Raw genomic sequence first — 13,277 nt, forward strand, 5'->3', positions numbered from 1 at the left:
AAAGCGGATTTAAATGCCGATTCCCCGCATAAGGCTCCTCCCCCGCCCTTTGGGATTGGCTGAGCAGAGGGGTAACACCGGAGACCGCTAGGGAGCCAGCGCCACCAGTAAATACAGCGAAAATATTTCAGGACTAAAGTGCATCAAATTTAGTTTCTAATTTAAAAAGTACAAGTTCAACACGTCGGTTTTAAAATTCAATAATTAAAACATAGTGTAAACACAGAAATACAGCCTTCCACAAGTTAGCAGCACAGTTTCCAGAGTCCCCGTACTTCCCCATACAACCAATAGTGGGGGGTGCTACTTTTTACCTTGGTTTGTACCAACACACATATGAGTGTGCTACATTTGTATCCCTTGCGATGGGATACGGCTCTTTCCAATGTCCAGACACTTGGGCACGCACAACTAGAATGTATCTACACAACAACATGTAGATGGAAGTGTGGCTCAATGATTAGAGTGGCTGACCCTGATGCAGAGATCTATCCCGGGACCAGGGTTCAATTCCCTGCCTCGGTGGGTCTTGGGCTCAAAATTCCACGGACCTGATAATTCTCGCCTCGGTGCCTATTCCAATCATGGAGTCCCACTCTGCAACTCTGGGCAATAGCTTGCTTAATCTCCACAACGGCCCCCACAACGCTAAGGATGCCTGGCCTCCACCTTGGGGGTGCCCAGGAGTGGACCCCACACTGGGAAAGCTAGTATGGGTTCCACAGCGGTATTCGTACAAGCGCCTTGAGACCCTTGCGGGTGAGTAGTGCGCTATACAAGTATCAATATACAATTTTTACACTCTCTTCCTCAAATGGCTAACTAGACTCCATATGGAATTAAAAGTTAAAGCTGACACAGTACTCACAATCTACAGGTGGATAACGCAAACTTCCCAACATGCCTTGCAGTGTTAACTATTCAGCGCACCAAAAGCATTACCATAAACTACAATTCCTAAACTTAAATTAATTTACACAGACACTTACTCACCAGACACCAGAATAACTGATAAATGTATATGGTTATGTGAATATCCCAGAATCAATAATCAATCTAAAAAACCTTGTGGCACCTGTATGTTGAGTAGGTTTGCTGTTCTGTCGTTTGTGTTTCGTTTGTACGTGTACATGTGTGCTGGTCTGTCATGTGTTTGTCTTGTTAGAAGAGAGGGAGCTGTTTAATGTGGTGCTTGGTGTATTTGAATGTCGGGAGGTTGTGCCTGAGTGGTCACGTGCGCTGGGGTCGCGTGAGGTGGACCTTGGTGACGTCTGGCCCAGCAGTTGAAGCCGGTGCTTTGTAATAGATAGACTTGAGGTCCCCATAACTGTCACATTTTTGATCTTGAATGAACGTGTGAAGCTTACTCTAGGGTGTTCAACCGTCCGTAAATTTCACGGACTGTCCGTGAATTAGCCCTTATGTCTGTTGTCTGTGATGAATGTCTTAACGGACGGCATTTGTCCGTAATTGTAGCTTCTCAGACAAATAACAAAAGTTAATTTCCACAGTTTAGATTCATCCAGCTGATGTGCAAGGGAGTCTCCTGTGCTGCATTCCGGAGGGAGGGGCAGATGGTGAAAAGAAATAAGCCCAAGGTGCATGCTTCCCCAAAGAAATGCAAATGTCTGTAAATGGTTACTTGGCAAATGTAAAGGCTGCTTGGGAGGCGTTAATTGCGGGAATCCTTGGAGCTTCCTGATGACACGATATTTACAGAGTTCATGAACTTGAAAAACTATTGACAGATCAGGAGATTAGGGCAGAGCAAGCCATGGAAGGGGAGTTCAAAACACTCAGAGAAGCATACTACAAACTTGAGAAAGAAGAGGGTACAGACAGACACCGAACAGCTAAATATCGGGTGATGTGTAATTTATTTTCAACTGCTGTATGGCAATCGTGGGATAGCCACCTAGAAGTTTGGCAAACAGCATATGGTCCTCTAAGTGTATATTTTATACTTTATGGAACAGTATACAGAAGTGTACAATAGCACCATAAACTGAAAGATGACTTAGTGAGTCAAATTCCTGTTGCTGACATCCATATATCCTACGGCACACTGGTCTGAATCCTGTCAGGGCTTGTTCAGCTAGTCATCCTTCCAAGTTCGATAAACTGATTACAACTCAGTTGGGCTAAAATAAACCAAAGTTATTCTTGTTATATGTTCCTTTGTCTTTATCCACACCGTTGATAGAGAACCACTTGGTTTGATGCTAATGCCTCTTTCAGCCCAAGAAAAGATGACCATAACAACTTCATGGCATTTGCATATATGGGGTATAAGGTGCTTGGTTTCAAAAAGATTATTCTATCAGCATCTTGCCTGGCCTCCTGTAATAAGATTCCAGTACTTAAAACATAGACTATTGGTTCTTTCTTGAAGTAGTTGCAAAAAATGTTTAGAATGTAAGTCACCAAAAAGCGGAATACGTGGGCATGATGATCGAAGCAAGCAAAGAATCCCCAACCCATTTATGTCCATTTAATTTGTTTTTGTGTCAGACCTAAAGCCACGTATCGGAGGCATGTGCTAATGTCATGTTGAGGCCCTTTTGACCTGAAGGTACTATGAGTTGCTATATATATATATATATGAAACCCCTGGCACAGAAGGTGATCCCAATTAAATAACTTGAATTATCATATACAAAATGCTTAATGCAGATATTTTGGGGGATGATGAAAATTCAACAGCAAGATTGGTGCCCAGTAGCATTCATTGTAGAATACATGTTGCTATAAATTGAAAATGGCTGGTTGCCACATCGTGTGGGTAATGAAATTTGGTTAATGCGGGTCTGCTGGTGGCAGAATTATCATAGTGTACACACCGCCATCGCTCGCTCCACCTTGCGCCCATCCACTTACAAACCAAGAAGACTCATGAGACATAATTGTGGGAAAAACGGTGGTGCAGGTTTATTGCATACAAGTAGCAGATAGGTGGGTCATCTTACAGGCGATCCAAAGCGGCAGCCCCTCGCTGACCCGCATGCCTAATTTAGCCAATTTGCACGGTAAGTCGATGCTCTTGACGGTGCAATACTTTGATAGTTATCTCGTTTACTCCCGCCCCCCCTGTCAGGGCGGAGCGATGAGGCACACCCCCGGTCGGTTCAGGCCCCCCGACCGCCCGAAGGACTAACGGGGCGCCGACGTTGTTTCCTGGAACCCCCTCGGCTCCAGGTTCTTGGCTCGGGCACCCCTACTGTGCCAGGCAGAGGTATTGCTGTCTCCTTCTGCCAGGACGCTGTCTCGCGTTACCTCCCCTTCGTGTCGCGCGGCCAGCGGCACAGCATCAACACTCCACCCCCATGGGTTTCAGTCTCTAATGTTATATAATCATTGACAGCCTGACATACTTTAAAGAGAGCTCATGTATATTGCATACAATGAAATACAATGTCATATATAATGATATGCCCTATGTGGGGAGGGGCGATATGTCCTTTTTAGATCTCGCTATAGCCATTGCGTTAGCAATGCTTTGCGCGATAATATGTAGGGGCTATAAAAAATGCACCCAAGGTATTTTCTAGGCGGATTGCCTACATTGCATGTGTGCGAGCGTGTTCACATAGCACACCATTTGTCAGCTTGTGAGCCTCGCCATCGGACTTCAAAGGAATCCGCTCACCCGCCCCCGCCACGCAATGCCGAGAGCTTGTTAAAGGAGCCGCTCCTCCTGAAAGCTCTTAAACACAAGGAATCCGGCCCCAGCCACGCAATGCAGAGAGCTTGTTTTCTTTGAGAGAGCTTTTCACGAGCGCCAGTTACAATGTGCTTTTTCCCTATGTCCTTCACTTCACCTTGCCTTATATCAGTCTTGCCCCTTGCCACTTAACGCATACTGGTGCACATTAATCCTAACTCAGGCAGCACTGCACTGTTGTAAATAACACCTACTGTTTTATTTAAAGCACAAAAGTATTCTCAAGACGTACTTCAGGGGTATACTGGGGAACATCTGACTGGCTCTAACATGGCCAATATTGTCTTAAATTCTGATCATGTGGTGGTGGAAGTGCTGTTCCTACCACTGCATCCATTGTTTTATTGTATTAATAAGTACATCACGAGATCAACATTCAACGATGAGACAGAATAACAGTACTGCATACAACAGCGCAAATATTGCTTTTTAAGCGTTCGCCTTTAGCTTAATTTAGAAAAATTATGTCACAACAGACCTAATTTCCCCTTCACCTAGACATATATATTTATAGTACTCTGCATTTATTAATAGTTCAATTTAAAACGGTGAGCACTTCTACAACACCACACACACACAACCCCCACACACACAACCCCACACACAGACACAAACAACCCCGAACACACACACTGCCAACCACACAACCCCATGCACACAATCCCACACACACACAACCCCACACACACAAGCACACAACCCCACATACAACCCCACACACACAACACCCCCACACCCACAACCCACACACACACAACCCCACAACCAAACAACTCCCCACACACACAACCACAACCCCACACACACAACCCCACACCACACAACCCCCCCACACAATCCCCCACCTCCACACACACACACACACACAACCCCCCCCACACACACACAAGCACACAACCACAGACATGTGAAACCCCCCCACACACACAACCCCACACACACACACAACCACACAAGCACACACACACACACCCACAACCACACACACATCCCCACACACGCACACACACAATCCCACACACACAACCACACACACACAACCACACACACATACACACACACACACACCCACACACACAACCACACACACACACAATCACGCACACACTCCCACACACACACAACCCCACACACACACACAACCCCACACACACACAACCACACACACACAAAAACACAACCACACACGCAAACCCCCCCACACACACAACCCCACACACAACCACACACAACCCCACACACAGACAACCACACAAACACACAACCACACACATACCCACACACACACACGCACAAACAACCACACACACAAAACCCCCCACACACACAACCACACACCAGGATAGCAAAACATAGCATAGCTAAACAAAACATAGCATAGCATAACAAAACAGAGTATAGCATAACAAAACACAACAAATCATAGCTTAACAAAACACAACAAAACATAGCATAACAAAACATAGCATAACAAAACACAGCAAAACAGCATAGCATAACAAAACAAAGCATAGCATAGCATAGCATAACAAAACACAACAAAACAGCATAGAATCACAAAACACAACAAAACATAGCATAGCATCACAAAACATAGCATAGCATAACAAAACAAAGCAAAGCAGAACAAAACATAGCATAGCATAACAAAACACAGCAAAAACATAGCATAGCATAACAAAACATAGCATAGCATAACAAAACAAAGCATAGCATAACATACCGTAACAAAACAAAGCCTAGCATAATAAAGCATAGCTTAACAAAACACAACACATAGCATAACAAAACAGCATAGAATAACAAAGCATAGCAAAACTCAACAAAACAGAACATTGCCTAAAAAAACACAACAAAACGTAGCATAGCATAACATAGCCTAGTAAAACAAAGCATAGCATGGCAAAACAAAGCATAGCATGGCAAAACAAAGCATAGCATAACAAAACATAGCATAGCATAACAAAACACAATAAAACATAGCATAACAAAATAAAACATCGCATAGCATAACAAAACAAAGCACAGCATGACATATCATACGAAAACATAGCATTGCAAAACATAGCATAGCAAAACGTAGCATAACAAAACATAGCATAGCATAACAAAGCATAGCATAGCATATCGCAACAAAACAGAGCGTAGCATAGCATAACAAAACTTAACAAAACATAGCATAGCATAGCAAAACAAAGCATAGCATAACAAAACAGCGTAGCATAACAAAACATAGCATAACAAAACAAAACCTAGCATAACAAAACAAAGCATAGCATGTCATATGATAACAAAACACAACAAAACATAGCATAGCATAACAAAATAAAGCAAAGCATAGCATAACTCAACAAAAGATAGAATAGCATAACAAAACATAGCATAACAAAACACAACGAAACACAGCATAACAAAACATAGCATAGCAAAACAAAACATAGCATAGCATAACAAAGCACAGCATAACAAAACATAGCATAACATAAAACAGCATAACAAAACACAACATAGCATAACAAAACACAGCATAGCATAACAAAACATAGCATAGCTTAACAAAACATAGCATAGCATAACAAAATAAAGCAAAGCATAGCATAACACAACAAAACATAGCATAGCATAACAAAACACAACGAAACATAGCATAACAAAACAGAGAATAGCAAAACAAAACATAGCATAGTTCAAAATACTTTATTCGGTTTTAAAAGACAAAAACCATAAAAGATACAAGACTCCAGTAAAATTTAAAGCACATATGTATATTCCTCAAACATAGTACACAATTATCCATTCCTTTAAGTATGGGGCAGTATATATACATCAGAAACAGCGATAAAAAAATAAAAAAAATAGGAGAAGGGTCAGCCACTAGTGAGAAACGTGCAAACTCATAAAGGATGGCTAGTAAAAGACCTGCTAAAACAGAGTAATATATTAGTTCTCCATACAATTTCTGGACCTCAATAAAGATTTCAGAAAACCAACCACGAATGGAATACATTCTGGCTTCAGCATTTGTAAAAAATAGAGAGCTGGGAGGACCTGGTTAAAATTCAACTTTTTTTAAAGCGGTTTTAAAAAGAACCTCCGTGGAGCATCATAGAGGGTGCAGAAAAACATAAAGTGCAGCAGATCCTGTGGAGACACTCCGTCGCAGCCACAGGGTGCTAGCTCCTGGCCTCTATGGCTCCACTTCGGGACGGCAAGTAAAAGATGGAAATAATCCACACAAAACCTGATCAATAAAAAAACGCTCTTTGGCAGTCAAGGGCCACAAGAGATATTGCTCCATGGAGGGAGTAGTTTTAAGCATCACAAATTTGCGGACGCTAGATTTACACATTTCTGGCCCATCTCTGTTAAGTTTTTTAAGTGAGATGAAAGACTTCCTAACAAACTCCACGACCGCTGCGGTGATAAGATCAGGCCTTAAAAAGAGGTCCGGACGCCCCAGCTCACCAAAGCATCCCTTTATATATTTTAACCACGGGATTTGAATCATGTGGTCCAGGCTCAAAACTTCTCTCATAATCTGATGGTTAAGGGCCAGATCTTTATTTTGCCAACAGTTGACCCAGAAAGGCAAAGGGCGCATTGCCAGGATGTCACAAATGAATGGTATCCCTGTTTCTTCAGGTACTATTAGGTTAGATGTTCCTCTAGGTACACCCAGGAGCTGTTTTAAAAAGTTATTCTCTGCTACCTGAATACACTCAGATGCTGCATATCCCCATAATTCACTACCATAACTGGCAATTGCAACACTTTTTGCCTGATAAATTTTTAACATTGCCGCTACAGGGCGCTTACTCATTTTTGCGGCAAACTTAAAAATGGCTGTATTTCCTCTTATCACCTCCCCCCTTTTTCTCCGGACCAGGGCACCCCAATTCAAATGGTCATCTAATAAGACACCCAGGTATGAGAAAGTTGAGGTTATGGGCACTTTCTATACATTTACTTTAAAGGGATACTGCTTCTTGGGGCGCACCCCGACCTGCATGATATAAGATTTTGAATTATTTATCGCCAGGTCGCGTTCAGCCATGAAGCTTTGAAAGGTTTCAAGCAGAATCTGCAGACCTCTAGCAGTTCTGGGGAGGAGGACCGCATCGTCCGCATAAAGCAGGACGGGCAGACCCCTTCGCCCCACGTAAGGGTAATGGCCCCCCGTTTCTACCAAGATCTTGTCCAGATCATTAATGTATAAGTTAAAAATAAAGAAACGGGGCCAAAATACACCCCTGCCGTACTCCCCTTTCGATGTTAAAATCCCTAGGTACCCTATGGTCCTGGGCGAATCTAGCATTTGCCTTAGTCTTCCTGTGCAGATTCCTCAGGAAATCAACCAGGGTAGCCTCCACCCCCATGGCCTGCCACAATTTCCCCCGATTGACACAATCAAAAGCGGAGGAAAGATCCATGAACGCCATGTAGATTGTACCCCGGCAGGCAACCGTGTACTTCCCGAGGATCATAGTCAGTTTATGGCATTGCGCTATGGTAGAGTGCCCTGGGTGAAACCCATATTGAATATCAGAGATTATCTTATTTTCTTCCGCCCAGGATGCCAATCTGTTCAATACAACTCCACCCACGACCTTAACCACAGAATCAATAAGGGAGATTGATCTATAGCACAGAGTACTATTGCGGTCGCCCTTCTTGAATACCGGCACAATTGTTGAAGTACCCCAGGACTCCGGGCAACCGGACTTCACCGCTGCATTAAGCATGGCAACCAGTACCGGGGCCCAGAGGGGAGAGTTTGATTTAAACATGTCCGGTGGAATACCGTCCGGACCTGGAGCCTGTTAATCGACAGCCCAGAAATGCCTTTCTCCACCTCACTCTGAGTAAATGGGACCATAGTGTTTCTTTGAGCTCTAACTTGAGGTTGTTGAACAGTTGTGCCACTCATGAATATAGAGCTAAAATGGGACACCCAGTCATCTTCAGTTATATTGGTAATTAATTCTTCTACCCATCCCTCTCAAATAATGGTCTGTTGATGATTCCCCAAAATCTCGTGCTACTACCTAGCGTGCTTGGTTCTAGTAGTTCTCTCCGAATTGCTTCCTTTAATTCCCCCTTACGCCTTGCCAATATCCTTTTATAATCAAGATGTAGGACACGGACCCAGGGTTGATCTCTCGGGTTTGCTTTCAGGGCTGTTTTTAGATCTCTAGTGGCTTTGGAACATGAAGAATTAAACCATTTGGGATCTCTGGACAACGATCTTTGTGCGGGGACACTTAATAAAGCCCCCACCTTAGAAATGATCCCTTCAAAGGCCTTGAGAACATCCATGGCAAGGGAGCCAGGATACGCACATAGTGGTATTTCTGATGCACATAAATCATGCACCTTGTCTTAAAATAAGTCCGGAGCCACCTGGGTCCACTTAAGGCGACGCCTGCCATCCGTGGGTCTAAGCGCACCCGGCGCTGTCACCCTTGCCTGCCTTTTCAACATACCTCCCTCCAAATGCACACATACCGGGTTATGATCGCTAAATGCACTCTGTGCGATTGTAAATCCCAAAAGGATAGACTGGAGGCCAGCAGAGATCAAAATATGGTCTATTAAAGACCCTCCGCTGCGTCCTTTAAAGGACGGAATGGGTTGTTTACTTGATGGCACTACGGTGGACATAGATGAAATCAGGATATACTCGTTAAGCAAATCATTGAGTGCGTCCCCTTGAGCAGAGTGCTCGAAGTGGAGTCCCCACATCCTGGCACAGCCCATTTCACCCATGCTAGTGGTTTTGGGGTCACCACACGGTTGAACATTAAAGTCCCCTTCTATCATAAGACTATGGGCAACTTGTCCGCAATGCAGCCCAATTAGGCAATTCAGCTGGGCAGTCTTGCAAACCCCCTGGATGTTTACAGCATTATAGAAGTTAATCATACATAAACTCTCATTACCTCGCTTCAAAACAACGGCTTGGAAATCACTGTGAGTAGTAGAGAGTTCCTTAATCCTGCAATACACTGCTATAGCTGTAAATATAACCAAACCACCCCTAGCTCTACCACTAACTGACGGGGAAGCGGGTACAAAAAAAAGCTTTGTAACCCTCCAGAAATAGGTTGCAGTTCACCAACCAAGTCTCCTGAAGACAAATCACAGAGAATTTCCTTATGAACTGCACCCACAGTGGGTCCTTGATCTTCCCCGCTAGCCCTGCAATGTTCCATGACAGGACATTGTCATCTTCAAATTTAGCGGGATCCCCTGGGGGTGCAATAGATAGGAACTCCCTTTGCTCAGGACTAAGTGACCCAGGCAGAATCTGAATGGAGGACGTAACACTGCGGGGGAGAGGAGAGGAGCACACCTGATGCTGAGCTGATGATTCGCTGGGCTCTAAGATTTCTTTCAGTCAATCGTAGTCATCCAACCTTGAAAAAGTGCTGCAAATCTATTTGACACCTGTAGCATGGGGGGGACAGGGTGGTACCCCAACATAATTTGCCTCCCTACTTTGGGGTTAAAGTGACTCTCCCCAAAAGCCTCAACTGGCTTTCGGAACTGCCTAGTACCTGGTGGTTTTAGGTTGTTACGCCTTAACAACTCAGGCTTATAAAAGAAACCTAGAGGTAAAATCTGAATACCAGAGCCCCTGTTAGCCAAGCCAGCGTTAGCCTCCCGGAAAATTCTCTCCACGAGCAATGGGTTATTAAAATTCACAACTATACAATCACCCCCACAGGTTTCTTTGTATTTCCCAACCAGCCCACTCGGCGTACTATGATAATATTGCGTTCCACTGCTCGGCCCACAGAGGTATTATTAGACAACCAGTGAATGACCTTATTCTTAAGTTGGGGGAATTCATCTGTTGTACCTTGTTGGAGTAGCGGGACATTTCCCAAAATAACCACCAAAGGGGTAGATTCAGGCGGTAGATTAATAACTGCTTGATTCTGCAGGGTGTTAGTAGAAAGTCCCTGCGGCATTCCCATATTTTTGCTCAGACCGTGAGTGTCTTGTCCATGTTGATTTACTAGTGGGACCCCATTTAATGCCAACTCATCAGTTCTGCCGACAGGCGTCCCCTCCGTGTTTCTAGAGGCCGCATTTACGCCACAAGGCGGAATAATGGTGGGAGAACAGAGATCCCCGGTACCCCTAATACGGGCACAATGCCTGATACAGAATTGGGCTTAATTGACTCTATGGTAACACTATTTAGTTCAGCATGAATTTAAGCACACCTGGCGTTTCAGGATGACGGAAATGGTACTCGCCAGTGGAGGTTGCTGGGAGATGTAGTCCTTGACCGCCTGCGTCCAGACCAGTGGGACGGCCGTCAGGGCGGAAGTGATGCTGGCAGCTTCACGGACCTCAAAGCGGCTTAGCAGGTAGGTCAAATCCCAACAAAAAAGTCCCAAAGTGAGCAAAGAAAACCCGCACTGCGGGAGGCTCAGCGCGAATTTAAGCGCACCTGGCGCTTCAGGATGGCGAAAATAATACTCGCCAGTGGAGGTTGCTGGGAGATGTAGTCCTTGATCGCCCGCGTCCAGACCAGTGGGACCAGAGGGACGGCCGTCAAGGTGGAAGTGGTGCTGGCAGCTTCACGGACCTCAAGGCGGCCTAGCAGGTAAGTCAAATCCCAACAAAAGAAAGTCCAAAAGTGAGCAAAGAAAACATAGCATAGCATAACAAAGCACAGCATAACAAAACAAAGCATAGCATAGCATAACAAAACATAGCATAACAAAACAAAGCATAGCATGGCATATCATAACAAAACACAACAAAACATAGCATAACAAAACATAGCATAGCAAAACAAAGCATAGCATATCGCAACAAACTGAGCGTAGCATAGCATAACACAACAAAACAGCATAGCATAACAAAACATAGCATAACAAAACACAACAAAACATAGCAGAACAAAACATGGCATAACAAAACAGCATAGCAAAGCATAACAAAGCACAGCATAACAAAACAAAACATAGCATAACATAATACATAGCATAGCATAAGAAAACACAACAAAACATAGCTTAGCATAACAAAACAGAATAGCATAACAAAACAACAAAACATAGCATAACAAAATATAGCATAGCATAGCAAAACATAGCATAGCATAGCAAAACACTACAAAACAGCACAGCATAACAAAACAAAAAACACAGCATAGCATAACAAAACAGCATAGCATAACAAAACACAACAAAGCATAGCATAACAAAACAAAGCAGCATAACAAAGCATAGCACAGCATAACAAAACATAGCATAGCATAACAAATCACAACAAAGCTTAGCATAGCATAACAAAACATAGCATAGCATAACAAAACACAACAAAACATAGCATAACATAACAAAACAAAGCATAGCATAACAAAACACAATAAAACATAGCATAACAAAACATAGCAAAACACAACAAAACATAGCATAGCATCACAAAATACAACAAAACATAGCATAGCATAACAAAACATAGCATAACGAATCATAGTATAACAAAACAAAACATAGCACTTTATAAAACAAGCATTTACAATGCAATGGTCTCATCTTTGTTAAAGTTAGAGCTATTGGCATTGCTCATGACATTATTTTTGTTTATGTTTTTGTTTTTAAAACATATAAATAAATGGCATTGTCATTTACAATGCCAATAGCTTAATCTCTCGCAAATGCGAGACCTATTGCATTTGCACCCACACACAGAGCCACACACACAGAGCCACCCACACACACACACAGAGCCACACACACAGAGCCACCCACACAGAGCCACCCACACCCACAGCCAGCCACACACAGAGCCACCCACACACAGAGCCACCCACACACAGAGCCACCCACACAGAGCCACACACACACAGAGCCACCCACACACAGAGCTACCCACACACAAAGAGCCACCCACACACACACAGAGCCACCCACACACACACAGAGCCACACACACACACACAGAGCCACACACACACACAGAGCCACACACACACCGATCTTGGGAGCCAAAGCAGAAGTGGCACCCACTTCACCTCCAGTGCATCTTAAATAAACTGCATAACAAGCACAACAAACAGTAAGAGGATGTGCGTACCTTTCAAAGCAACTTGGATACAGAACGTGGACACATGTACCCAATCCTACGGCACAGAGCTGCCCATGAGTGCAGACAAACCCTGTTTCCTAAAATGGGGCTTGCTCTTAACACCATCGCTGCTAGAGATTTTCCCCTGCTGTGCTGGACAGCAATAAAAACGGGTGTGGTCATGACGAGCTAAGCTCGTCATGAGCACAGGAGCACTGTGCTGCATGACCAGCTGAGCTCGTCATGAGCATGGAAGGGGTTAACGCACCACTTGATTATGACTGCCAATGAATCAGGCATAGTGACGGGTGGCTGAACATTTTCATAAGCACGCTCTACCAATTGATAAAATTCCCCCAACATACAGGCGCGCAAGTAATGCGTAGCATAGGCCTCTCACCCTGTAATACATTTTATTCACACCAAATTGAGCGTTAAGCTGCGGGGATGTAAGTAAATACCATAT

Source organism: Lissotriton vulgaris, chromosome 12, assembly GCF_964263255.1.
Source record: "Lissotriton vulgaris chromosome 12, aLisVul1.2, whole genome shotgun sequence".
NCBI lineage: Eukaryota > Metazoa > Chordata > Amphibia > Caudata > Salamandridae > Lissotriton > Lissotriton vulgaris.